General features: G+C 41.2%; 1 long non-coding RNA gene and 1 other non-coding gene across 2 annotated transcripts in view; both read right to left on the minus strand.

Annotated features, from left to right (window-relative positions):
* LOC102399284 overlaps window positions 1-26,054 on the minus strand; it is a 211,810-nt gene that overhangs the window by 130,834 nt on the left and 54,922 nt on the right. The window lies entirely within an intron of this gene.
* TRNAC-GCA lies at window positions 1,401-1,472 on the minus strand. Its single transcript has one exon. It is a non-coding gene; the product is annotated as a tRNA-Cys (tRNA).

The following is a 26,054-nucleotide window of genomic DNA, read 5'->3' on the forward strand; positions in this document are numbered from 1 at the left end:
CCATCCCTGGGTCAGGAAGATCCCCTGGAGAAGGACATGGCAACCTACTGCAGTATTCTTGCCTGGGAAATCCCAGGGACAGAGGAGCCTGGTGGACTACACTCCATGCAGTTGCAAAAGATTCAGACATGACTCAGTGAATAAATGACAGCAACAAAGAAGGCAGTGGGACATGACTCTCTGGGGAAGCCAACTTCTTGCACGTCACTAAAAAATAAAGTAAATCAAGCAGGTCATCCAGGACCCCTGCCCTTGACCTCTCAGAGGGGTAGAGCTGGGAGATGAAGATGTGTTTGGAGACTTTTCCTTACAAATATCCAATTCTTCCTTCTTGGGTTTCCCATGACCAGAGTTGTTCCCCATCACCCTGTAACTGGGACTATCTTAAACTCCTTACTTTTCTCCCCCGAAGTATTAATTCAGAGTGGGTTTAAGTTCTCACACAAGCATATTCAGAGAAGTGTCTCCAGGAGAAGCTGACTGTCCTCCCATGCTCATCTCACGACCTTCTCGGCCACATGACATACACTATCCCAGAGGTCTGCTATAAATCACAACTTCCTGGTGACTCACATATCAGCTCCTCCACTCTCTTTCTTACAGTTTAATTTTGTTTGAATCCAAGTAATACACTTAACACAGACTTAAAGGTCAGAGCCCCCAGAGAAGAGTCTTCCAGTCTCTTCCCAAGATGTACAGGTTTGACACCAGAGCTCCCATACCAGCAGGAACTCAGTCCAAGAAGCGTCATCATCCAGAGTGCAAGCTTGACTCCTCTGTGCAACACCTCCCCCCATCCTCAGCGGGGCAGCCCTCCAGAAGCTTAATCTCCCTCCTTCTGCTAGCAGGCCCCTGGGCTGCCTGGGGTAAGGGGGCTGATCTGAGGTAGTGGGTTCTATCAGCTTCACATTCAAACTAGCAGCAAATCCTTGTCAGCTTCACCCTACAGACCCCGCTCCTTGCTTAGAGGTAACTGCTGTCCCTAATTCCCGCATCGTCCCTGGATTCTGTGCTGGCAGCTCATCACTTATTTCTTGTGACCCACATCATTGGCAGGACCAGGTTTAAGATTTACCTGGTTAGCTAAGGCAGTTACCAGGTAACCATTTTATTTTCAGCCTTTCAAACTTCATAGAAGTTTGTGTAATCTCTGGTTTTATGTGACCTAACTCCTGTTGTCTTTGTTCTTCTGAACTGATGGCCTTTTTATTCCTTAACTCTCACTTGAATGGAAATAGATATGGTCCTACTTCCAACTGAAAGTGAAAGTGAAAGTGAAGTCGCTCAGTCGTGTCCACTCTTTGTGACCCCATGGACTGTAGCGTACCAGGCTCCTCCGTCCGTGGGATTCTCCAGGCAAGAATACTGGAGTGGGTTGCCGTTTTCTTCTCCAGGAGATCTTCCCAACCCAGGGATCGAACCCGGGTCTCCTGCATTGCAGGCAGATGCTTTACCATCTGAGCCACCAGGGAAGACTTTCAATTAGGTTGCTTTCTAATTCTGAAGTGTAATCCCAGGAATAACCATTAGGGGGTGCAAAATTTTAATGTAAGGTCCTCCGAAAGGCTACTTCTCAGACCTTTTTCATTTAATAAGCAAAGTGGACTTTTTCTTACGATTCTTAGAAAAAACTTTTCAAACCAACACACATGTAAATATTTTTTGTTGGATTACCAAATGCAAAGAAAGAAAGAAAAACTAGTAATTAGACTGCCAGTCCATGTTTCAACATCAAACTTATTCATTCATCCGTTTAGCAAATATTTATTAAGCACCTACTACATACCAGGCATTGAACCCGATATTGGGAATTCAGCAATGAACATGTATTCATGCATGCCTCAACTTGCTTTCTCTCTTTCATATTGCTTACCTATAAGAATTCTTTAGTCATTCACAGGCTTCTTACAGATGACATCAGAATATTTTAGGAGAAATTCTGTCTAAGGATCAGAGAAGAATCATTTTTCTTAGCTAGGTATCAAATGAACTAACAGGTACCTTTAAAAAGGTCATAAGGAGAAGATTTATAACTTTAGAAACATCAGAAGATGTTTTTTGGACAAAATTCAATACTTTTCCTACTCTAGATACATTGGGTAAAAATTTGAAGATACCCTCCATTTTTTTCTCCACTTTCTTCTGGTGACACATCCATCCATCCTTTAATTGTTTCAAAGAGCAATTGTATCTAGGGATCACTCTACTCCCCATCTTAGGAAGAGACAAGCAAAAAGTTCCTTTACCATGAAGTATCGCATACATGAACTAGTCAGCGCTTCTCCCCCAAGATAATCTGCATCCCTCTTTTGTGTCCAGGATCACTCATGGTGATGATATCTTATTCTAGGTTCTCTTTATATTTGAGGCTTTGTATACCCTCTAAAAGGGGCTTTCCTAGTGGCTCAGATGGTAAAGAATCCGCCTGCAATGTGGGAAACCTGGGTTCGATCCCTGGGTTGGGAAGATCCCCTGGAGAAGGGAATGGCAACCCACTCCATTACTCTTGCATGGAGAATCCCCATGGACAGAGGAGCCTGGTGGGATACAGTCCACGGGGTCGCAAACAGTCAGATATGACTGAGTGACTAAGCACAGCTTTGAAATACCTCTAAAGGGGTATTTCAAAGCAGCAAGCCAGCAAAAATTTTATGTGATGGTGCAAGAACATGGCATTTATTCATTAATTCTCTGCCTTTGTCCTAACATAAAACTAATCTCAGGGTGGGAGGTAGGAGGGAGGTTCAAGAGGGAGGGGACAGGTATGCCTATGGCTGTTTCATGTTGATGTATGGCAGAAACCAATACAATATTGTAAAGCAATTAACCTCCAATTAAAAACAAAATTTAAAAAAATAAGCAGAAATTACAGCTGTGCATAGCTTCAAATCAATCATACTATTGAAAAAAAAAAAAAGAATCTCAAGGAAACAGACCAACCTATGCATTGCTGTATCCTGCTCTCCTGTTGAGAATTTACAATCTCATATGCTCCCAGATTAGGAAAGTCTTGCTGCTGCTGCTAAGTCACTTCAGTCGTGTCCGACTCTGTGCGACCCCATAGACGGCAGCCCACCAGGCTCCCCCGTCCCTGGGATTCTCCAGGCAAGAACACTGGAGTGGGTTGCCATTTCCTCCTCCTATGCATCAAAGTGAAAAGTGAAAGTGAAGTCGCTCAGTTGTGTTCAACTTGTAGCGACCCCATGGACTGCAGCCCACCAGGCTCCTCCGTCCATGGGATTTTCCAGGCAAGAGTACTGGAGTGGGGTGCCATAAATCTTAGCCTATGGCAAATGGTCCAGAAGCACCCTGGGCCTGACCAGGAAGGGCTGTGCTGGGATCCCAGACATATGCTCATTTTTGTATTGGCTTTGGTGGGAAATAGGGCAACGCTTCTTATTAATTCTACCACTGGGAAGAAACTGATTAACTTTCTCAGTTCCAGTGAAAAATTAACTATAAATAAATAGATAAATGATCAGATGCTAGAAATCAGCATCTGATTTCTATCAGATCAGCAATCGTGACTAGGGAGTGGAGCTGTGGTGGGATCTTGGATGGCAACACCATGGCAGTGATGGAGGAGCAGTTCCCAGAAACAGGGACGTGTTCTCAGAATGGGCATGCTCTAAAGACCAGATGATAAGTTTCTACTGTGGCAAAGTTCACTGTCCCTTTTTATTGGGAAATTAATTCTGGATTTTGAATACAGAGCTATTTTAGGCATAACTGATATGGAAAAAAACTTTGAACTTTTTTCCAATTCAACAGAAATAGGCAAAACTTTCCAAGAATCAGTACAAATTTAAAATTATTTAGAATTACACTGGGAAATATTTGGAATCATCCTGTATAGCACACTACAAAAAGGTAAAATACCATCAAATATCACTGATTCCAGCAAACCTCAAAAATTAGTCTTTCATCTGGCAAAAACGAAACCTTGTACAATTCCTGGTGAAAGACACACTTTCTCTGACCCCATTTAATATCTTGTTTCCAAACCCCTTACATTCTGCACTTTGATATCTGAGGACTAGTGGCAGCTAGAACTGAAGGTCAGTTTTAATTGCTCCATCTATAGAAAGAAGGGTGATCTCTAGAGAGGCACAGGGCTTGAATGTATCTGAATTTAGCACCTTTAAATTATCAGGGACCAACAGGCAGGTCCTGCATCTGGCAGGGGAAAGATTTTCAAATATGAAATTGAGTTCTTACAGTCTTTAAGAACTTTAAGTATAGCACTTTGAGAGAGACATGAAAGATCTGTGGCTGCTTTGTTTGCCGGAATTGGCTTTTGCTTTGTTTTTAAGAAAAGATTCATCCTTCAATTAACAAATGTTAAAAGGAATTTTAAAACATTTTAATTTCACATTCAAAGGGAAATTAAAATGGTTTAATTCATATACCCAAAGATTAGAGCTAGATTTTATTTTTCAAAGACTGTTGCATAATACTTAACTTAGAAATTTCTTTGAGGCTTAACATACATCTCAAGTATGCAGCTGGATGAATATGTGCGTGTGTATATATATCTGTGTATGTATATATATTAATATATATCTGTGTGTATGTATGTATGTACAGACATATATATAGGTATGTGTGTATATTTATATATATAAATGATCTTCCTGACCGAGGGATCAAACCCTAGTCTCCTGCATTGCAGTCAGATTCTTTATCATATGAGCCACCAGGAAGCCCATGTATCAGTGTACATGTGTGTATATATGTGTGTATGTGTGTATATACATATCTCCATGTGGCACTACCCAGATCAAGCTCTATATCATCTCCAACAACACAGAAGGCCTCTTCGTGTTCCTATATGGTCCCGCGTCTACCCATGATCCCAGAAGTAACTATTATCCAATCTTTATGACCATCTGAATTTCATTAAAATGCTAAAATTCAGTATAGATCCTTTTGCATCTGGCTCTTTTCACTCAGTATTATTTCTCTGAGATTCATCAGTGTTTTCATGTAGTAATGGTTCGTTTGTTCTCATTACTCGATATTATTTCATTGTATAAATAGCCCACAACTTCATGACCCAGCTATTGTCCTCGGTAGATGTATGTGCTCCTTTATCTTAGATATACACTGGCAGTGAACTTGCTGAGCCACTGGGTAGGTAGCCAGTCAGCTTGACTAGATAATGCCAATTAGTTACCCGATAGGATTGCACCAGGCACACTGCAGCAAGAAAGGAGAGTTGTGATTGTCTCACATTCTTAGCACCTCTTGGGTATAATCAGTCTCTGTCACTTTTGCTATTCTGGTGCTTGCTCATTCTGAGCATTTGGAAACAAAGCATCCTTAAATGGCAAACAGATAAACCATGGTAGTGCTCAACCATGGAATACTACTTAGTGGTCAAGGGGACAAACAGAGTGATATCTGACTATGGTTTTACTTCATATTTCTCTGAATCCAACTGATGCTATTATTCTTTCCCCATGCTCCCATAGTTATACAGAAGTCTCAGAGGGCTAAAAAGTCAAAGGTAATGCAAATCTCAACTACATAATAGCCGCAATATACAGAACACAACAGAAAATTTTGAGACACAAAAAGCCATGAAAATGTAAGCAATAACCAGGAGAGAAAAAGTCAGTAGAAACACACCCATACCAAATATATATATCCTGGAATTAACTGACAAGGATTTTTAAAGTTTATATAAAAAATTCAGGGATATAAAGAAAAAGAGAATGAGTGAACAGATGGGAGACTCAGTAAAGAAATGGAAATTTCTTTGAAGAAGAACTAAATAGAAATTCAAGAACTGGAAAACAAAATATTTAAAATTAAAAATTCACTAGGTGAGCTTATCATAGAGTGGACACTAGAAGAGAAACGATCAGTGAACTTGAAAATAGATCAATAGACACTATGCAAATTGAACAGAAAGAAAAGATATTTTAAAAAGAAATAATCTTTAGCAACTTAAGAGACAACATCCAGTGGTCTGATATATAGCTAATTGGAATCCTAGAAAGATAGCAAGGAGACTGGGCAGAAAAAAACGCTTGAAAAATTTCTAATTTTGATTAAAAAAATCATTTCAGAGATTCCACAAAGAAAATCACACCCAGACACATCATATTCAAATTGATAAAAACAAGAAAAAGACTAAATTTTGAAAGAAGCAGAGGGAAAACACACATTATATGTATGGAATAATGATAAGAATCTCTACTTATTTCTTATTAAACTCAAAGACAATGTAATAGCATCTTCAAACTGCTGAAAGAATAAAATGCTCAACTTAAAACTATATATCTTGCATAAAGATCTTCTAAAAAATGAAGTACAAACCTTTCAGATCAACAAAAGCTAAGGGAATTTATTGCCAGCAGACTTGCACTAAAGGAAGACCTTCAGACAGAAGGAAAAAAATTAAATAATACCAAAGAGAAACCTTGATTTACATAAAGGAACAAAGATTGCTAGAAATGGTAAATATGTGGGTAAATAGAATTTTTTTCTCAAACATCATACGAAAAAGAAAAGAATCATACTAATGTCTTGCAGGGTATACAGCTTATGTAGAAATAAAATGGGTGACTGGAAGGGGGGTGGTCAATGAAAACATTTTGTTGCAAAATTCTTAGATTGGATGTGAAGAATTATAATATTAAAGCAAGATATACTGTGAATGGGACTTCCAGAGGCTCAGCGGTTTAAAAAAAAAAAAAAAATCCCACCTGCAATGCAGGAGACATAAGTTCAATCCCTCCGTTGGGAAGCCCCTGGAGGAGGGCATGGCAACCCACTCCAGTGTTCTTGCCTAGGAAATCCCATGGACAGAGGGCCTGGTGGGCTAGAGTCCATGGGGTTGCAGAGGGTTGGACACGACTAAACAACAACAATAATACTGTTAAGTAGCTACAGATATGCAAACAGCAACCATAAGAAAGGCAAAGTCTCTATATTCATATTAAAGTAGATTTCAAAACAAGAGTGATATTTCAGTTTATAAAGGGCATAACAATCCTAAATCATTATGCATCTATTAAAAGCAATTTGAACCTGAAAGGGCTAAAAAAAGAAAGAAACGAGTCCGTAATGATACTTGTAGATTTGACTCCTGTCTAGTTACTGTTAGAACAATTAAAGTAAAAAGTAACATATAGAGAACTTGCCATACTCTCAAATAATTTAGCAAACTTGGTATTTAGAGAAAACTTCACCAAACAGCTAAAGAATACACCACACTTCAAAGGGCACAGGGATCATTCACTAAGATACACCACTTGCTGGGCCCAGGAAAAGTCTCAATAAATTTAAAGGGATTGAAATCACATAGAATATGTTCTCTGACCACAATGGAATTAAATTAAAAATTGGTTAAAAAAAAAAAAAAGTGAAACGTATCCAGGTATTTGGAAATTAAACAACACATTTTCATATGATCCATGTGCGTGTGTGTTAAGTCACTTCAGTCGTGCCTGACTCTGTGTGACCCCATGGAGTGTAGCCCCCCAGGTTCCTCTGTCCCAGGGGATTTCCCAGGCAAGAATACTGGAGTGGGTCGCCATGCCTTCCTCCAGGGGATCTTTCCAAGCCAGGGATCAAACCCGTATCTCTCAGGTCTTCTGCATCGGCAGGCACGTTCTTTACCACTACCAGCACCTGGGAAGCCCATATGACCCACAGGTCAAAGAAATAATCTAAAAGGAAATTGTGAAAGAGTTGAACTAATGACAATTTTAACAACTCTATCAGATAAACAACAAGGATTTACTGTATAGCACAGGAAAGTATATTCAATATCTGGTAATAAACTATCATGGAAAAGACTATAAAAAAGAAAATAAATATATACATATATGTCTATATAACTGAATCACTTTGCTGTACCCATGAAACTAATACAATATTGTAAATCGACTATACTTCAAAAAAAAAAAACAAAAACCCTGCAATATATCAGCTGAAGAAGTCCTTAGACGGGAATTTATAGCTTGAAATGCTTATATGAGAGAAAGTGAAAGTGAGAGTTGCTCAGTCGTGTCTAACTCTTTGCAACCCCATGGACTATGGAGTCCATGGAATTCTCCAGGCCAGAATACTAGAGGGGGAGCCTTTCCCTTCTCCAGGGGATCTTCCCAATCCAGGGATTGAATCCAGGTCTCCCACATTGCGAGTGGATTCTTTACCAGCTGAGCCACAAGGGAAGCCCAAGAATACTGGAGTGGGTAACCTATTCCTTCTCCAGTGGATCTTCCCGACCCAGGAATCAAACCAGGCTCTCCTGCATTGCAGGCTGATTCTTTACCAACTGAGCTATCATGGAGGCCCCAGAATGTTATAAAATCAAGCATGTATATTCCTTCCTGGCTGGAGTCAGGGGCTACTCTCAGCTCCAGGGGCCACCCCACATTTCTTGTCACATGGCCCTCTGTGTCTTCAACAGGAATCTCCCTCGAATTGAACCCCCATCATGCTTTTCTTTCTGACTTCTCAAACTCCTATCTCTAGATTCAGACTCGAAGGGCTCATGTGATTAGGTCAGGCCCACCTGGAAAATCTTCCCTTCTTAAAGACACATAAATAGGACCGAGCTGTGGAGTGAAATCCATCCTATTCACAGTCCCGGGGATTATAAAGGTTATGCACACTAGGGAGCAGGAAGCTTGGGCCCATCTTCAAATTCTACCCACTGCAATATCTACATCTGTATGTAATCCTGGGCTTCCCTGGTGGCCCAGATGGTAAAGAATCCGCCTGCAAGGTGGGAGACCTTAGATCGATCCTGGGTTAGGAAGATCCCCTGGAGAAGGAAAAGGTTACCCACTGCAGTATTCTTGCCTGGAGAAATCCATGGACAGAGAGACCTGGCATAAGGTAGCTAGGTAGATGGACAGGTAGATAGACACAGAGTGTTTATTTCTGCAGCGTGTCTATGTTCGCATATGGGTCTACTAGAAATGACCAAATTCCCAAGTTTAGACCAGGCATCCCGTGGTATGTCAGGTAATAGAAAACTATCATTTCTCTGAAACACATTTCCTTATGTTCTGTGACATCCTTGCCCGCTTGCCACCTCTAATGTCACTGTCAGTGGAAAATGCCACATGGAAGGAGGCATGCGCAGTGACAATAGGAATTGCAAGACGAGAATTACTACGAGGATCTGGTTGAAAATGAAGAAGACAGGGTTTTATTATTGTGTTGTTGCTGCAGGTGAGAAACAACAGACATCTTCAGATAAATAAATGGGCCTCTATTGTCTTTATCCTTTTGGGATTTCTGCCCACAACAGGCAAAATTTTCAAAATAATTGGGAGGAACTGGAATGAATTTGGCAAACGCATGCTATCTGTTGAAGCCAGACTCCCAGATCATTTCAAGGCTGTGTGAAGCTGCTTACAGAGGCAGGACTGCTGGGGGGCCGCGTTCCACAAGGAGGGGTGGAGGGGTCACTTCTCCAGGGCTCCCTCTAATGCAGCTCTTGTTCTGTTCATCTCTGCGTCCCTGATTGTGAGTGACAGCTGGAGTAAACACAAAATCCTTCTCTTTTCTCTTTTGGGTCCACTGTCCAAATTCCTTTCTCCTCCAGCTTCCAGGCCTGGGTCCTAGTTGCTGACTGATCCTTCCAGGCTTTAGGCAACCTTCCTTCACACTTCAGGCAGCGGGCTTCATTCCGCCTGCTTCACCCAACAGGCCTCCCCGTTGGACGGCGAGTGGGGGAGCGAGGCCCGAAGCTCGCCTTCACACTTCACAGAGTTTGGTAAATGAGTTTTTCTTCCCAGCGGGAAAAACACCGGGATAAAGGGACTATGTTTGTTTGAAGCTTGTAATTCAGACATCTATCTTCTTGGTGAATTTGTGTTCTAAATTTTCTCAGAAACAACAGAATAAACTAAACTTCTTAGGAGACCCCCAGACTGCTTTCAAACAGCACAAGCTGGGAAACCGCAGTTCTGTGATGTTTACTCCTCAGCAACCTGCCAGCTCCTGCTCCCCACGGTTCCCCAGTTCATCTGATAACTCTTATAGCTCTTTTTCCCATTTCATAAGAATATTTTTAAGCTTAAAAAAAAAACTCTCTCCCTGTTCTTCCTACATGTCAGAAAGGGCTCTGAGAAGCAAAATCAATTTTCCTGCTCTGACATCTCAAGTATTTGAAATAAATGTGAGTGGGGTGAGAAGATCTTAATGAAACTGAAAGGCATAGAGATTTTTTTGTTTTGATTTTTTTTCCACTCCAAAGTCTGGTTGCTGGCTTTCAATCAACACTGTTCTGCAGCTGTTCATAAATGTAGGCAGTGTGTTTAGGTCCACCACAATTGAGGTATTTTGTTTGAAGACTTCCTGGAATCTCCATTAATCTTCACAGCAAGTCTCTGGGGGCAAATGTAACATCTCTGAACCTGAGATTCTCCAGGTTGGTGACTTACCCCATTTTTACAAATGAGAATCAAGCCAGTAGAAGGGCCAGAACATAATTATTGGAAAAAAAAAAAAAGTTCTCCAAAATAAGAAGACTTATGACACTTCCTCAAGAACATAAGAGAAAAAAAATGCAAAGACGGTTTGATGTTTAAGTGTAAAATGGAAAAGCTTTCTTTCCATTTGTTCAAAATGAAATGAAAAAACAGAATATGTCTTTATTGCATCCAGTCTAGAAAACAGTTCGGTAGTTTCTTCAAATATTAACCATATGCTTACCATACAACCCAACCGATCCTGGATGTTTACCCAAAATAAACAAAAGCATATGTCCACAGAGGGACTTGAAGATGAAGGTTCACAGTGGCTTTATTTGTAAGAGCCACAGACTGGAAACAGTCCAAATGTCCAGCAACAAGTGAATGAATAAGCAAACTGTGGTTTATAATACAATGGAAAGCTGCTCAGTAATAAAAAAAGATGAACAATTGACATACACAATGACATGGATGAGTAAAAAAAAAAAAAAAGGATGTATGCTGAATGAAAGAAACCAAACAAAAAACACAAACTGAATGATACCATATTTATGAAATATAAACTAATCTATACTGCAAATGACTTCTTGCTGGGGAAAGAAGTATGAGTTACTAGGTTCAAGGGAACTTTGAGGACAATTATCTTGATTGTGATGAGTGTTTTATGAATGTTATCAAATGGTACATTTTAAATATATGTCCTTCATTGTATCAACTATACCTCAATAAAGCCATAAAAACATAACAAGGATTCTTTTCTTCAATTTGATATGAAAAGAAAAAAAAAGAATATACCTGTGTGCTCAAGAATTCTGAGATAATTATGAAGCTTGTAATGAACAGCAGCATGCACTCTCTTCATCTGAATGTTTGGAGCTGGTTAGAAAAATAATTTTCACTGTTCAGGCTCTCAGATAATACTTAATTATCTGATTGGATGGTATTGAGCTGGGAATGAATTTTATGGCTTCAAGTGCTATGGTTTCTCATGGATGGTGTGCTTAAAGAATAGGAGATATCTTTCAATTCCTGCTACGTATCTTCCTGACTTGGTCCATGGAACAGGATTTGTCAACATTTCTACTGCTCAGGAAGAGCTGGGTCAAAGCTTCTGCTCTTACCCTCTCTCCATAACAGGAGAAGTAACTTATCTCATGGATGAGATGAAAAAAAGTGTCCCTCTCTCTGACCAGCATGGAGGCAGGCTATTTTCTTCCCTCTCCCTCTCCTTCTAGCTGCTAAGTACACCTAGAAGGTGGGGCCTCTTGTCCATTTGACTTGATGTGGCTTAAGATACACTCAGATCCTTCATCCATGTGACTGGAGGAGTCACCTCTGAAGTCAGAATTCCCCCACTGTGTGGTGGCAAGGTTTAGATTTGAGTTGAGTTGGAAAGAGGTCACTGAAAGCTGAGTTTTGCCTCAGGTCTGACTCATATACTATAATCTGGCTAATAATAAAGTGGATACTATGATTTAAGTCCAAGCTCTAAATTGGTTCAGAATCCTAGAGGAGGGAGCTGTGATTAAACAGATGATGGGACCCTACTCGGAGAAGGCAATGGCAACCCATTCTAGTACTCTTCCCTGCAAAATCCCATGGGCGGAGGAGCCTGGTCGGCTGCAGTCTATGGGGTTGCTGAGGGTTGGACACGACTGAGTGACTTCACTTTACTAGGTGGTACTCTCCTATAGATAACATAAAAAGCAAGACTTCCAGTTATAAATGTGTAATGGGGATGTCATGTACAGCATCATGACTACAGTAAACAATATTGGATATTTGAAAGCTCCTAAAAGCATAGATTTTAGAAGTTGTCATCACAATAAAAAGAATTTGTAACTATGTATAAGTGCTGAGCAAGGGAGCACAAAAATTGGTAGTTACGTATGGTGATGGATACTAACTAGACTTACTGCGGTGATTATTTTGCAATATATACAAATGTTGAATTGTTATGTTGTACCCATGAAACTAACATAATGCTCTATGTCAGTTATATCTCAGATTTTAAAAAGAATAAAAAAAGAGCCACTAAAAAAAATAAGGGAAGACACAGGTGAATTTTTTGGTCACATACCTAAGTTAAAGTTTCTCTCATCTGGCATTTTGAAATGTCAATTATAAAAAGCATTACACCTTTAAATCAATAGATACAAGGAAGAGATTAATCACACTTCTAAGATTAGAATGTCAAGGCTACTTGAGGGTATGCTATAAAATTTTAATATGTGAAGGTATTATTTTTTGTCATTCAGTTGCTAAATTGTCTAAGAATAATGTGGAAGAAGGAGTTGAAGATTTGGGGGAAGCATTCTTACATAATATTTAAATGATTAAACAACTTATTAGATGATTTTTTCCCCCTGAATTCTTCATGATTTCAGTTCTTTAAAATGGAAAAACCCAAGGTCCAAAAAAAGGAGAGCGGTGATATGTAAAGCTACCAAGAGATTCTTTTTAGTTTATCACACATCTCTCCATTACTTTCTGAATGTGTCATGGTTGAGGAAGGGTTGGGAGATTTTTGCTCAGGAAGAGCCATAGAACAGAGATGTCATGTGCAGAGACAGAAATGATACTGAAGGAAATGACTTGTAGTATCAAATAAGAACTGACTGTTAGGATGCAGGCTCAGAGTACAGAAAAGACAGGTGTGATGGCCCCATGGAATGCTATACCCTCCCATCACACTATTTCTCACATCATGGAGCATTCATGAGGAAGTTGAGGGACTAACAGTCTCAATCAAGGAGGTGCCCTCAGTTCTGTGAGTAGGTTTCATCACATACTTGCTGGAGTTCTCTCATCATCTCCTGTCATCTGCCACTGAGCCTAGAACTGCCACAAGAGACTTCATCTCCCACAGCTTCGTGGATTCTCCATCCCTTTAACCATCTTTATTTTTAAACCAGCTCATCCAGTACCTTGGGCTTCCCAGGTGGTGCTAATGGTAAAGAATATGCCTGACAGGGCAGGAGATGTAAGAGACATGGGTTCGATCACTCAGCTGGGAAGATCCCACTCCAGTATTCTTGCCTGGAAAAAATCCCATGGACAGAGGAGCCTGGTAGGCTACAGTCGATAGGGTCGCACAGTGTTGGACATGACTGAAGTGACTTAGTACATGCATCCCATACCCAAGTTTGTTTGTTCTAAAGGGATTTGGGAAGGTCTCTCCAGGTGCAGTGGGGAGGGATTCCAAATTCTTGGGTTGGACAGGTGCCATCAAAATGTTTTACAATTCAATAGTCTATACTTCATGCTTTCCTGTATACTTTTAGTAAAACTGCTGTCCTAGAGCAAAAGGCCTGAAGAGGTTATTGGACTTACTCAAAAGCAACAGAGTTAGGATAACAGAGCCTCCATAAGAAAAATGAAGCTAAGTTAGGTGCCTTTTCTTAAAGAGAGAAAGCTAGAGCCAGCCAAGGTTTGATCCCAGCTGTGTCTGAGTCCAGAACCACACTCTTTAACCACTGCTTTAAAGGATCTCCATTCTGAGGAAGAGTTTGCCATTACCAACCCTAAGCAGGTCAATACATGTAAGCATTTGTTTCTTACAGCTCTTTGTGAGCCTGGCCATCCATGACACTCTTTAGTCCTACTCTTTTAGGAGTGATTCCTAGGGCCAAAGCCCTTCTAGTCTTCTAGGTACTATACTTATCTCAGGTATATCTGATAATTCAAGAAAGACTCCACGAGGCTTGCTCTTCGATTCTTAGTGTAACTTATGGCTGCTGCTCCCATGTCCATTTGCCATGGGTACCCAGCCTTTGGTCTCACCCTAGACCAATCTTGCAACAGTATTTGTTTCTTTGTTTGTATCATTTCCAATACCAAATCTCATCCACAAATGTAGATTTAACTAAAGTTTGTGAGAGAGGCAGAAGGGTATAGTTTATGTTGCACGACAGATAGCATTTCACTCAAAAACTCCAGGGTATCTCTTAATTCTCTCTTCTTGGACTTGCAGCCACCTGCCTTCCAGGCTTCTTATCATCTCTTCTTGGTTCATTTGTGGAGCAATTTAGCTCTCTCCATGTTTCCATATCCAAGTTTATACACCTCTTCAAAACCACTGAGAATATTGTCAAGTGGATCAAATGCTACTGTTTCTGAGTATAAGGGTTTTGTTTGAACTGAGCCAAGCAAGTTATTCTTAATGAACAGCAAACCATTTTAAAGACAGTGAAATATTGTAAATATTTAATATAGAAAGAAGCGAGGTAACAGAACCAGTTAAAACCCATCTTGTTCAGGAGAGATGGTTAGGTTTTTTCAAGAGTCACCTCTGAAGTCTTTACAAAGAATAAGCCTTTTGTTCTCATAGAAACATTGGTTCCTGGAGAGACTTCCTCACCTGAAAAATGAGGAAGCCGAAGAAGATCTTCTCGGACAAATCATTCATCTGCATGAGGTATGATAGGGACCAATGGGGTTGAAATTCACGTGTCCAATCCCAGAAACCTAGTGGGAGAGTCAGTACTTCCTGAAGAGAGGACTCAAACTCGGTACAAACTTAGGTATAAAAGCCAATATCACATTTGCTTCTGAAATAGTTTTTAAGCAGCTAAGATTTTATGTCCAGTAAGGCAGAACAATGATAATGATAATGTGATAGAACTCCATCCACGTGGACACACATGCTGGTGTCTTTTGTATTTATCAATACTGTCTCCTGCCATGCTGATGTGGAAAAGGATAGTGCACCTTTTGTGAGGCTTTGCACAACACTACAGAGAGTACAGTAGCCTCTTAATACCTGGATGTCTCCCTTTAGGGTCTCTCCCAGACTCCAAGTTCCTCATCCACTTTTCTTTCTAGCCTGAGTGAATTACAGAGGAGGCTCAGGGCTCTGATTGTAATGATTCAAGATTTGGTGTTCCTATTGGATAAGCAACTATAATGGAGGAATCTATTTGCTTCCAGCCATTCTAGGTCCAAATGTTGACCATTTTCTTCTCCCAACCACTGAAGATTCTTGGCTTGAGCTATATAAGTAAGAGCAAGCTCTCCCCATTCTGACCCAGGATAAGAACCTGAGAATCTGCATTACTCACAAACTCCAATAGCTGATTTTTATGCATATTAAAATGTGATAACTCCTCTGATATAGAAAATGATTGTAGATGGAAGCTAACAGAATGTATTGGGAAGGGTGCCGGGGTGGTGTTGGTATGTGTGGGTCAGTGGTGGTTTGACAGCCTAGGATGCCTTTTCAGAACTGAGAAAGTTAGTCATCAATTTTTGGTTGTTCTTCCAGCACTTTTGTATCCCTTGTCCCCACTCTTCAACCTCAGGTTTGGGTTGACATAGGTTTGACTGGCTGCAAAGCAAGACCAGCTAAAGTCAATTACTGCCCCCTTGCCTCCCTCTTGGCCCTAGACCCAGAGCTCCTGAGATGAGCTGGTCACAGCCCTTTGAGGGTAGTGATGACACGTTTGTATTAACTTCTGTCCATCTGTCTCCAGACACAGTCTGAGTGGCCTCATTTAAGTACAGGCTGCAGACTGGTGGCCTCCTAATTATCTCCTGCATCTGTGTATGTGGTCTTGACAGCTGTTCTGGGGTCACAGAGGGCTGCCACAGGCCCTCACAGGTTCCCTGCCCATCTGTCAGCCTCTCCATCCCTACTCGACAGAGGAACTCAGCTGCAGCCAGAGCACTGAGATCAGGGCTTGAATTGGCCTCTGTGAGCTCCATAATCATAGCCAGAAATGGAGAACAGCATCTTGAGTGAGTGTGCCTGGCTTTGCTGAGGCTCCCTACCTAGGAATCCTGAAAGCTCTTCCCTGGGAAGAAGAGACAAGATGCAGAGATAGCTGATGAACTCTTCAAAGTAGAGCAAAGTCAGAACTTTGAGTGGTGTGGCTCCTGGGGTCTGAGCCAATGAAAACTCAGACTAGACTTGGCAGCTATGGGGAAGGGGGCTTTAACTTCTGTTCCAAGGATATCTCCTGTCTTGTTAACTTTGTATATCAACCTCTTTTCAAGTTAAAGTGGGGAATGGTTTTCATTTTGTGGTAAACTCCCCAGGGAGCAAATTCTGCATTGGCTGGACTCCTATTGGCGGGGGCTGGGGTGGGGTGTTGGGGGGTGGGGGGGGTGTGTTGGGGGGGGGGTGTTTGTCCTCAGGAAAGAGGGAAAGCATGTTCACTTTAGGGAACAAGGTTGGGCTCTGTGACCACAATCATTCCCAAGATCTTAGACTCAAAGATACGCTTCTCTGATTCCTACTAATAGGATTCATGAAAGACTGATGGATGTAGGGGGAAGGGAAGGGGAGAACAAAGGGCTTAGGCTCTTGGCCAGCAGAGGAGTGAAAAGTGCTAGAAAACTGTCCATAGTAAGAGTGGCATTGTGCTCTCAGATATGGGCTCATATGTCTCGAGCTGGGTTTCCTAGAACAGAGCCTGTGAGAGACTCAAGATTATAGGATTACTGGGACATTAAGGGAATGTTCTTCATGAAAAACCTGTAAGTGTGGGAGGGAGCTAGGAAAGGGAGGGAGAAAGAGGTGAGGAAGGATGATGTCTCGGTCTGATCCATGGCAAGAAATACCTGCAATGCCCAGGGTTTGACTTCATTCCCCGAAGGCGCTCAACCCCTGCCTAACCTCAGCTCCACAACCCTCACGGGGTGTGGAGGTGGACCAGCCCTGGAGATGGACAAGGCCCATCTTGAAGGGCTCACAGTGGTCATCAATGCAGATAGGCAGGCAAATATCTACATTATCATACTTTTCGCTATCATGGTACTATTTCCATATCTTATCCCAGGAAGTGAGTTATTTCTAATCAATCCATCTTTGCTCTTCGGCACACCAATTTACAAATACATTTCACACCTAGTTTTCTAATGGTTCTCAAATCATTATTCCCCCAAGTTTTGCTCTGGGCTACAATGATGAGTCATTACTCCCATTAAAAAGAACTGTAAGTTTTTTCCATTTAAATATCTACTTATATTTATAAGTGGATTTCTTTTAATTTGATGTTTTAAAAATGATTAACACATTAAGGTTTTTGCTTTTGTAACTGAAGGTTAACTTCAATTAAGATGATAAAATCAATGTGTTTATGTCATAATTCAGAACATGGTAGTAAAATTAATTTTACTTTAAAATTAAAGATGAAAGCTTTAAATGTCATCTAACTTTTATATATATATATATATATGTCTAAGTGTATGTATAAAGATACATTATAATTAATGAACATAGGAAGTTTATGGATAAGGAAGAAGAGAGAATTAGTAGCTTAAAACTGATGTTTGCTGTATTCAGTTGGGTCTTACTAAGAGGTGGTAAAGAGTTGTTCTCCATGTATTGTATGACCTGCCCAGAGAACATAGGTTCCTCATCTTCTCAAAAAAAAAAAAAAACAAACAAAAAAAAACCCTCACTTGAGAGCTGAATAACTCCGGGTCTTGGTGATGATACCTGTCAAGCTTTGTACTTATTTTATAAGCAAACAATATAAGTTCCTTGCTTCTAAAAGAACTAGAGCTTCCAGATTACCTTCAACTATGTCTGTTTGAAACTCTTTTATTGCCATTCTGGTTAATAAAGGAGCCAGGCTACAAGCATTTTTTATCCTCAGGACCCTGTGCTCCTACCATAATCAAGTGGCCAATCTCTTGCAATAACTCTTTTTAACATTATGCTTACTTAACGAGTTGGATTGGAAGGCCCTGGGAAATTAGTTAAGGCTCTCCGTGGCCAAAATATGTTCTTACCTTCGGGGTACTAATTTGACCTGATCTGTATAAAATAGTCATGTGTACATGTTTTAACCGTGAAAGTATTCTATCATCCTCCACTCTTGTTCATCACTGGAACAACGTAGAGTCATTTTGTTTTGTCACCAACAAGTTGATCCTCTGCCATTCTCTCATTTTGCCTGAAGGTCTGTTATAAGCTACAAATTAGAAACTAGGTCTTCCTAGTCAGTTCAGTTCAGTTCAGTCACTCAGTTGTGTCCGACTCTTTGTGACCCCATGAATCGCAGCACGCCAGGCCTCCCTGTCCATCACCAACTCCTGGAGTTCACTCAGACTCACGTCCATCGAGTCAGTGATGCCATCCAGCCATCTCATCCTCTGTTGTCCCCTTCTCCTCTTGCCCCCAATCCCCAATGAGTCAACTCTTTGCATGAGGTGGCCAAAGTACTGGAGTTTCAGCTTTAGCATCATTCCTTCCAAAGAAATCCCAGGGCTGATCTCCTTCAGAATGGACTGGTTGGATCTCCTTGCAGTCCAAGGGACTCTCAAGAGTCTTCTCCAACAACACAGCTCAAAAGCATCAATTCTTTGGCACTCAGCTTTCTTCACAGTCCAACTCTCACATCCACACATGACCACTGGAAAAACCATAGCCTTGACTAGATGGACCTTTGTTGGCAAAGTAATGTCTCTGCTTTTGAATATGCTATCTAGGTTGGTCATAACTTTCCTTCCAAGGAGCAAGCGTCTTTTAATTTCCTGGCTGCAGTCACCATCTGCAGTGATTTTGGAGCCCCCAAAAATAAAGTCTGACACTGTTTCCACTGTTTCCCCATCTATTTCCCAGGAAGTGATGGGACCAGATGCCATGATCTTCGTTTTCTGAATGTTGAGCTTTAAGCCAACTTTTTCACTCTCTTCTTTCACTTTCATCAAGAGGCTTTTGAGTTCCTCTTCACTTTCTGCCATAAGGATGGTGTCATCTGCATATCTGAGGTTATTGATATTTCTCCCGGCAATCTTGATTCCAGCTTGTGCTTCTTCCAGTCCAGTGTTTCTCATGATGTACTCTGCATAGAAGTTAAATAAAAAGGGTGACAATATACAGCCTTGACGTACTCCTTTTCCTATTTGGAACCAGTTTGTTGTTCCATGTCCAGTTCTAACTGTTGCTTCCTGAACTGCATACAGATTTCTCAAGAGGCAGGTCAGGTGGTCTGGTATTCCCATCTCTTTCAGAATTTTCCACAGTTTATTGTGATCCACACAGTCAAAGGCTTTGGCATAGTCAATAAAGCAGAAATAGATGTTTTTCTGGAACTCTCTTGCTTTTTCCATGATCCAGTGGATGTTGGCAATTTGATTTCTGGTTCCTCTGCCTTTTGTAAAATCAGCTTGAACATCAGGAAGTTCACGGTTCACATATTGCTGAAGCCTGGTTTGGAGAATTTTGAGCGTTACTTTACTAGCGTGTGAGATGAGTGCAATTGTGCGGTAGTTTGAGCATTCTTTGGCATTGCCTTTCTTTGGGATTGGAATGAAAACTGACCTTTTCCAGTCCTGTGGCCACTGCTGAGTTTTCCAAATTTGCTGGCATATTGAGTGCAGCCCTTTCACAGCGTCATCTTTCAGGATTTGAAATAGCCTCAACTGGAATTCCATCACCTCCACTAGCTTTGTTCGTAGTGATGCTTTCTAAGGCCCACTTGACTTCACATTCCAGGATATCTGGCTCTAGGTGAGTGATCACACCATTGTGATTATCTGGGTCGTGAAGATCTTTTTTGTACAGTTCTTCTGTGTATTTTTGCCACCTCTTCTTGATATCTTCTGCTTCTATTAGGTCCATACCTTTTCTGTCCTTTATTGAGCCCATCTTTCCATGAACTGTTCCCTTGGTATCTCTAATTTTCTTGAAGAGATCTCTAGTCTAGATCTCTTTCTTGAAGAGATCTAGTCTAGATCTCTTTCTTGAAGAGATCTAGTCTAGATCTCTTTCTTGAAGAGATCTAGTCTAGATCTCTTTCTTGAAGAGATCTAGTCTAGATCTTCTGTTGTTTTCCTCTATTTCTTTGCATTGATCACTGAGGAAGGCTTTCTTATCTCTTCTTGCTATTCTTTGGAACTCTGCATTCAGATGCTTATATCTTTCCTTTTCTCCTTTGTTTTTCGCTTCTCTTCTCTTCACAGCTATTTGTAAGGCCTCCCCAGACAGACATTTTGCTTTTTTGCATTTCTTTTCCATGGGGATGGTCTTGATCCCTTTCTCCTGTACAATGTCATGAACCTCAGCCCATAGTTCATCAGGCACTCTATCTATCAGATCTAGGCCCCGAAATCGATTTCTCACTTCCACTGTATAATCATAAGAGATTTGATTTAGGTCATACCTGAATGGTCTAGTGGTTTTCCCTACTTTCTTCAATTTCAGTCTGAATTTGGCAATAAGGAGTTCATGGTCTGAGCCACAGTCAGCTCCAGGTCTTGTTTTTGCTGACTGTATACAGCTTCTCCATCTTTGGCTGCAAAGAATATAATCAATCTGATTTCGGTGTTGACCATCTGGTGATGTCCATGTGTAGAGTCTTCTCTTGTGTTGTTGGAAGAGGGTGTTTGCTATGACCAGTGCATTTTCTTGGCAAAACTCTATTAGTCTTTGCCCTGCTTCATTGCGTATTCCAAGGCCAAATTTGCCTGTTACTCCAGGTGTTTCTTGACTTCCTCCTTTTGCATTCCAGTCCCCTATAATGAAAAGGACATCTTTTTGGGGTGTTAGTTCTAAAAGGTCTTGTAGGTCTTCATAGAACCGTTCCAGTTCAGCTTCTTCAGCATTACTGGTTGGGGCATAGACTTGGATTACTGTGATATTGAATGGTTTGCCTCGGAAACAAAGAGAGATCATTCTGACGTTTTTGAGATTGCATCCAAGTACTGCATTACAGACTCTTTTGTTGACCATGATGGCTACTCCATTTCTTCTGAGGGATTCCTGTCTGCAGTAGTAGATATAATGGTCATCTGAGTTAAATTCACCCATTCCAGTCCATTTTAGTTTGCTGATTCCTAGAATGTCAACATTCACTCTTGCCATCTCTTGTTTGACCACTTCCAATTTGCCTTGATTCATGGACCTGACATTCCAGGTTCCTATGCAATATTGCTCTTTACAGCATTGGACCTTGCTTCTATCACCAGTCACATCCACAGCTGGGGTAACAACAAAAAAGGACAGGCTAGAAGCACCGGCAGGAAGGACCAAACCGAATATGATAATCAGATAACTATCGATACTTCCAGGGATCTGCTCATGGCCACAGGTCTCCCAGAGAAGCTGACCTCGCTCCTGTAAGCAGACCTGTCAGACCATGCCAGGACATTAGGCAGAGCTTCCAGGACTCCTAAAACCCAGAATTAGATACATTATGAGAGCAGACAGCTGAACCATAGTTTGACGAAACAAAATCTGATTATGTAGACAGATGAAACAGATGACAGAAATACTATTGTATTTGTTTCTACTGTTCTATTTTTGAGATGCATAAAAGGAAGTCCCTTTCCTGTATTCTTACTATGCCTTTAACCTTCAAAATAGCTGGCTGGAGTTGTGCAAACTGGAATGAAACTGAGTGATGTCTTACCCCAACTGTCTCTTCAGAATTCACGAGAGACTTTCTAAGGGAAATCTTAACACAGGTACAAGCTAAAGAATCACAGAAGACTGTAAGATGTTGGTGGTGCTGGTTGGAATGCAGATGAATGTTTTCACAATGGTCTATGCTTAGTGGCAATAATAGCACCTGTCTTTAACAGTGTTCTTGTGAGGATAAGACCACTAAACTCAAAAGGGTTTACTACAGTACTGGCCTGAAGCAACTGCTCAATAAATGTTATTTCCTAAGGTTATCATCACTGATACAGTTGCTTAATCCTCATGGTAACTCTGTGAGAAAGGAGTGTAAAATTGAGGTGAAAACCAGCCCATGGGAGTAAAAAGGGATGTTCCCTCCATAAGCACGCATAGCTGCTGGTCCTGTCTCAGTCATGAGCTGCTTCTGGACCACAAGGGGATAGGTGCCCTCTGTGCTTAGGCAGGGCACAGCAGGCACAACTGTACCAATGTTTGTGTTCCTAGTTTAGAAGCTGACATTGGGTAAATGTCTGATGCAAAAGCAAGTCTTGTGGGTATTTTAGAGAAGAGCATTCCAGGCAGAGGGAACAGCATGGGCAAAGACCTCAGACAGGAACGTGCCTGGTGAGACCGAGAAGTGGCCAGGAGGCCAGTTTGGTAAGGGCGCTTGGGTGAGAGGCAGGGTAGATGGTGCTGAGAGCCCGAGTCATAGGGTGTCCTGACCATTTGGCTCCCTCAGTCCTGGTGGGGGTCTTTGGCTTTTACCCCAAGTAAGATGAGAGCCACTGGAGGTTTTGATCAGAGGGGTGTGAGTATGAAGTCACTCAGTCGTGTTTGACTCTTTGCGACCCCATGGACTGTAGCCTACCAGTCTCCTCCATTTTCCAGGCAAGATTACTAGAGTGGGTTGCCATTTCCTTCTCCAGGGAATCTTCCCAACCCAGGGATCGAACCTGGATATTCTGCACTGTAGGCAGACACTTTACCATCTGGATCAGAGGGGTGAGTAACACTAAATGCTCACTCAGCCTATTGAGGTAATGGCTCATTTCGTAATAAGGAGTCAGTATAGAAGCAGAGAAACCAGTTAGAAGGTTGATGCAAAGGCCATCTCGAAGTTATAGGCACAGGATACGGCAACAAATAAAATCAGGCCAGACTTCATGTTTGGAGAGATGGACAGTAAGACAAAGGAGCCGGCTGAAATACAGCATATCATGAAGACGAGTACGTAGAGGGTGATGGAAGGTGTCTGCCTCCAGCTGAGTTAGAACAGTGGCGGGTCAATGCTCCTACTATTAACTACCAAAATGGCCAGAAATGAACACTAGAAAGATGTTTTTGAACATAATCAAAATAGGGGGCAGGATCCTGTAGCTGGAATCACAGAGATATATTCGTCAGCTGCTTTTACCCTTGGGCATTGGCCAAAGTGTCAGACAAGAGGTTCCATTAAAATATAAGCCAGATCACATCATTACTTTGGCTTTACACGAAATGATATGCATCTCATTTCATGTAAAGCTAACATCTTTTAAATAGCTACAGAGCCTTTTGGTGAAGGAGAAAGAGGAGAATGAAAAACCTGGATTAAAACTCAACATTAAAAAAACTAAGATCATGGCACCCAGTCCCATCACTTCATGGCAAATAGATGGGGAAACAAAGGAAACAGTGACAGACTTTATTTCCTTGGGCTCCAAAATCACTGCAGATGGTGACTGGAGCTATGAAATTAAAAGATGCTTGCTCCATGGAAGAAAAGCTATGACAAACCTAGACAGCATATTAAAAGCAGAGACATGACTTTGTGGACAAAGGTCCATATAGTCAAAACTATGGTTTTTCCAGTAGTCATGTATGGATGTGAGAGTTGGACCATAAAGAAGGCTGAAGAAGAAGTGAGAAGTGAGTCGCTCATTTTGTGTCTGACTCTTTGCGACCCCATGGACCATACAGTTCAAGGAATTCTCTAGGCCAGAATTCTGGAGTGGGTAGCCTTTCCCTTCTCCAGGAGATCTTCCCAACCCAGGGATCAAACCCAGGTCTCCCACATTGCAGGTGGATTCTTTATCAGCTGAGCCACAAGGGAAGCCCAAAGAAGGCTGAGTGATGAAGAATTAATGCTTTCAAACTGTGGTGTTGGAGAAGACTTTTGAGAGTCCCTCAGACTGCAAAGAGATCAAACCAGTTAATCCTAAAGGAAATCAATACTGAATATTCACTGGAAGGACTGATGCTGAAGCTGAGGCTCCAGTACTTCGGCCACCTGATGCGAAGACCCTGATGCTGGGAAAGATTGAAGGCAGGAGGAGAAGGGGACGACAGAGGATGAGGTGGTTGGATGGCATCACTGACCATGGACATGAGTTTGGGCAAGCTCCAGGAGTTAGTGATGGACAGGGAAGCCTGGTGTGCTGCCATCCTCGGGGTCACAAAGAGTTGGACACCACTGGGCAACTGAACAGCAACAACAGACCCTTCAGTTGGACCTCCTTATTAGCTCTCTAACCATTTCCTAGTATGATTTCCCTTTGCTCCTTCTGCTTCAGCCACCCTCAACATTTTGCTCCTCCTCAAAGCTGCCAAGCCATGGATGACTCAAAGCCTTTGCTTGCTGTGCATTTCATTTTAAAATTAATTTTTATTGGAGTATAGTTGTTGTACAATGCTGTGTTAGTTCTGCTGTACAGCAAAGTAAATCAACTGTATGTACACATATACCCCCTTTATGCTACGCGTTTTAGCTGGAATGCACTTCTTCCCGTGATTAGCACCCCCATCTCCCTGTCCTCCTTTACTCACTGCTATCTTTTCAATGATTCCTTCCCTGACACACTATTCAAAAATTACAACAACATTCCCAGAGTTCCTTATACCCTTTCCTTGCTTTATTTTTCCTCCAGATCACTAATCAACATAGTCTTTATTACATACTTATTGGTGTTGATTACTCTTTCCTCCCCCTCCCTACGCTAAAGAGGGAATTTACTTTTATGTTTTGTTCACATTACTTAAAATAGGGACTGGCCCATTGTAGCGCCATGATAAATATATGTTGAAAATAAATGACTGACTGAATAAATGAATGATCCACATACCTGATACTTATCTGAACAACACTGATAAGTTTCAACCATATAGAGTTAAATTAGCTTGAAATTGAAGGGGATGACAGAAGTTGATGCAAAACTCTCCTTTCTAGGAAACTCAGAGTTATGGGAGAAGGTTCCAGCAAGCCTCACTAATAATCTCTTAAAATTTACAGTGAAAGCCTCAAGATATGGATGAACTGTTGGAAAGTCAGCAATAACCTTTGCCTGCTATAGATCAATCCAAAAGGGCTCAGAAGGAAAAGGATGTGGTCAGGCTATTTTTTTCTGACTTGTTTTCCAAAGGAGAACTTGATCTAACTTCAGTGTCAGAGAAAGTCTTCTACCCTGGGATGAAATAATCCGCAGAAAGAAGTCTCAGTAAACAACCTCTCAGGAGTCATTTGCACATATGTGGAAAAACTTTTTGTTGTGGATGGAAAATGTAAAATTTTCTGTAGTCTCATCATATAGTCCACAAGGCTTTTGAATTCCTTTGTCATTCATCTCTTTTCCCATTTGGCCTGTTCACCTAAAAGTAGGGTATCTATTGTCAGTCCTAAATTACACCCCCCTCTACTGGATATAGTACTTCAACAACATACACTAAGTGTTCACTGAATTCTAGTTGAATGAGACTAAATGTACAGCACAGAGAACAAATGCATGTGCCCACGGTGATACTCACAATATTTAACAATACACACGGCTCAGAAAGAACAACTCCCATAAACAACCAGTACAGCTATACCAGAGAATATTGCCTGAAAGACACCCGTACATTTATCACCTTCTTCTCCCACCCCCAACACAGATTCAAACATCACTGTATGAGACTCTGTATCTAATTGTGACAATGTCTCTGACCCCTTGGTCTTCAGCCTTTCTTATCTCCTAATGTATTCATTCACTTAGAGAAAGTAAATTGAGTCACCTACAAAGACCTACCTTTCTAGGATATAGGCTTCTTAATGTTTTGCTGACTTCTGAGTCCAAATTTTTCATCACCAGATATTAATTGTTTAGCACAAACATATCCAGGTTCTAGGCCAATAAGCTGATGGTGATGTGCATGCCTACCTAGTCTGATCTTTTATTGTCTTAGGAAAAGTAATTTCTCATACATGTAACTTACTAATAATTTCTACTTTCATTATTCAAAGAGCTCTT

Source organism: Bubalus bubalis, chromosome 21 (assembly GCF_019923935.1).
Source record: "Bubalus bubalis isolate 160015118507 breed Murrah chromosome 21, NDDB_SH_1, whole genome shotgun sequence".
In the NCBI taxonomy this organism is placed as follows: domain Eukaryota; kingdom Metazoa; phylum Chordata; class Mammalia; order Artiodactyla; family Bovidae; genus Bubalus; species Bubalus bubalis.